The sequence below is a fragment of the Miniopterus schreibersii genome (genome assembly GCF_964146895.1).
Source record: "Miniopterus schreibersii genome assembly, chromosome: 2".
In the NCBI taxonomy this organism is placed as follows: domain Eukaryota; kingdom Metazoa; phylum Chordata; class Mammalia; order Chiroptera; family Miniopteridae; genus Miniopterus; species Miniopterus schreibersii.
In genome coordinates this window covers 37,541,876-37,545,154 of record NC_138102.1, presented here as the reverse complement: position 1 = coordinate 37,545,154, position 3,279 = coordinate 37,541,876, and the positions used below count along the sequence as shown (strand labels likewise).

Sequence of the window (3,279 nt, the reverse complement as noted above, 5' to 3'; positions counted from 1 at the left end):
TGGCTTCAACTCTACAGAGCCCAGGCTGCCCTGCCAATGCCTCCACCCCCAGAGCCAGCCCAGGACAGCCTGCCTGGGAGGGGATCCCCCAGTCGTCCCCCCCCCCTGCTCCCTTCCCTCCACAGCTGCCATAGGCAGGTGAGGGGCCCCTGAGAAGATCCCAGGACCCACAGTATGCCCCTCAGGACATGGATAGTATGTAGGTGGCAGAATGGGGGCAGGGTGGTTGCCTCCTCCTTAAGAAAGCCGTTTTGTTCTTTTCAGTTTGGGGCAAATGAAGCCTGCTCCTTTGTGTATCCCAGTCCCCCCACAGCTTCCTCCCGGTGATGGGGCAGCTGAGGGGAAGCAGGGACACGATCTCCCTCCACCGAGCCCCTGTATACAGTAACCTGGAGGGTGTTCCCTCAGACTTTTTCACTCGTACCTTATGCAAAATGGCCCATAGGAGGGCTGCAAGCAGAGACAGGTGAGGGCCTTGGGCCACAGGGAGGCGCTGTGGAGTACGGGGAGTTCATGCACCCTTTCTTTCCCAGAGGAGCTGGACTCAGGTTAGTTTGAGGGTGGGGTCCCCGACACTTTGCCACAGGCATGGGAGGATTCTCTCCCCATCCCTCTGCCCTCCCAACTTGGGTCGTACTTTCCAAGAAGGTGATTCCCCCATCCCCAGAACAAAACGTAGATCACGTCCAATATTTCTTACTATGCTGAGAAGCCACCATGACCATGATTAAAGTTGTTTCTCCCCCCCCCCTCTCTCTCTCTCTCTCTCTCTCTCTCTCTCTCTCTCTCACACACACACACACACACACACACAGCATGTCCAGCCCCGGTGAGCAGAGGGTGCAGGAGGGACCAAGTGTCTCAGCCCCCATCATTTCACCACAAAGCTGAGGCCCAGAGAAGTCAAGTTACTCATCCAGGGTCACTCAGGAATGGGTGCCTAAGCTGGGGTGCCAGTGCCAGAGGCAGGGCTGTAGTGCCCCATCTTAACCCTCCCCCCCAATCAGCAGCTCAGAGCCTCCCAGCCCAAACAGGGGCTAACTGGAGCCATGGGGCCAGGCCACCGGTATAGAAAATGTGCAGACCGGCCAGGCAGCACCATGTCCATGTCTGCTGTAGAATAGCTTCCAGGATCATGGCCTCCAGCAACACCTTGACCTCCTCGGCCTCTCTAACCTCCACGACCTCCACATCCAGGTGGTCTGAGATGGAAAAGTCAAGCTGGAGCCACAGCACCGTCAGAGCATGCTCTGCAACCCACTGGAGGCACTGCAGGCAAGAGAGCAGTGTGGGGACCCTGTGGTGGTAGCCATCAAGGTTTACATCCTGCAGAAATTCCCTACAGTAGATACTATCTGGCTCAAGTGCCTGCTGAAGTGGGCCCCGGACACTGACGTGCAAAGCAGTCTTCTTGTCAGGCCCACCAACTCCAAGGTCAAGGGAGCCACTGGCAGCTTTAAATCAGTTCCCAAGCACACACAAAAAATCCAGCCCAGAAAGATGCCCACCATGTCAGACCCCCGGGGACCTGATGAGGCCCCCAAGAAAAGTGGACCAAGGACAGAGAGGTAAGAGTGGGCAAGGTCGGGAAGACCCCACAACAGCCAGACAAGGCCCCTCCTGGTGCCAGTGGGCCCCGTGGGAAGTCAGAGGTTAAAGATTGAAAGAACAGCCCAACAGATGCCAAGGCCTGCAGGAAAACCAAAGCTGGGACTCAGAGTTCTTAACCCACCATTACCAAGGGTGAAAATGGTGCAGCTTTCCCAACCAAAAAGAGGACTGGGAACAAGGTCCTTAAACTGGCCTCTTCTTAGTGGCCCAGGGAAGGGTTGAAAGCCAAGGCTGCTGCTGCTCCCAAGGCTAAGGACAATGGGTCCAAGATGTTACCTATACCCCTGACCAGGAAGACAGAGGTCCCCAAGGGCCCAAGAAGGCCTGGCATGCCCACCAAGGCCTGGTCACCTAAAGAGTCCAGTAAGAAGGCAGAAGCTAAGAGCTAGAAGTTGAGTGAAGAGAAACTAAGAGTTTGTGGGAGTTTTTATTTCCCAACAAACCATCACTCTATTTATTTCACTGTAACCTATTGATCAATAAATAATTTTCTCCCTACCCCCCCCCCCAAAAAAAAATACCGACACGATTTCTTAGCTTATACTTAGTAAAAAGGTCTAAAAAAAATGGGTTACTTGGTTGCATTGTCATCAGGATTAGCAATTGTTTTTGTGGATTTGTTTTTCTTTTTGACAATTGTTTGGTTGGTTGAGTGACATTAGAACTAAGTACCCCTACTTTATAAGTATAAAGAAAAGAGCACAAATTTGGGCCCATCCTCCTAGAAAGAGGAATGCTTCTTCCATGATTATTCCTTCTTTATTCAGCACCCTGAAGTTTGTCTGTCTATCAGTAGATATGTGTTGAGCAATATGATACTAACTTCAGATGATGCTGGCCACAAGCACCCCCTTTTTGTTCTACTATGCAACATCCAATTTTGATTTTCTATCAGTGTTGATAATTCAGCTAGTTTATAAAGCAGCTATTAGACTGAAGATTCACAGGGGGTACAAACAGAGAAAATTGGCTCATTTTGAGAAAAGCCCTAGGTGTCCTTTAGTTGATCATGTTTTGAATTACAGTGAAGAAAACCTGTGATGGATGCTATGGACAGAAATCAAATTCCTTAGCACTGAACACTGCAATGTCATAGATTTGAGATATTTGACTCAGCCCTTACAAAGGGAGATTCATACTATCCCATCTTATAATATTAGATCTAAAAGCATGAATGAATCTTTGAATTAAATAAAATAAAACTGTAAAGAAAAAATTATCCTTAAAAAAACACCTGGAGACTAAGAACCAATGAATTGTAAATATTAGGCAAAAGTACAAGAATGCTAGAGCATTTGGTTTCATTACTCAGGTTATAATTTATATGCAGACAGAGTACACTGTGTATGATTTACTATTCAAAATGCAATCAAGTCATCTTTGTTTGATAGATTGGTATTTTGAGTTTTCATAACAAAAGCTTTCCAAGACACTATTGCATGACTCCCTTCCAACTTGGTATTTGAAACCAGATAATGGACTGTGTTATAAATACAACACACATCTCCAGTGTGCTCCTCAGGACCTTCATGGATCATCTGAAATGAAAGTCATCTCCCAGGTCAGAAGGGAATACTGAGGAAGGCCTATTGGCTCTGGCATCTTGCAATGTTTACCTCCATTTACCTGAACAGAGATTACCCTTCAAGCACTGTCAAGGACTTCGGA

The 3,279-nt window shown here is 48.4% G+C and overlaps 1 pseudogene across 1 annotated transcript; it reads left to right on the top strand.

Moving 5' to 3' along the window:
* The first annotated feature begins 1,245 nt into the window (after nucleotides 1-1,245).
* Nucleotides 1,246-1,814, top strand: LOC308552406 (histone H1.8 pseudogene; annotated as a pseudogene). Its single transcript has 2 exons — nucleotides 1,246-1,568; nucleotides 1,697-1,814. The product of its transcript is annotated as a histone H1.8 pseudogene (transcript).
* The last annotated feature ends 1,465 nt before the right edge of the window (nucleotides 1,815-3,279 follow it).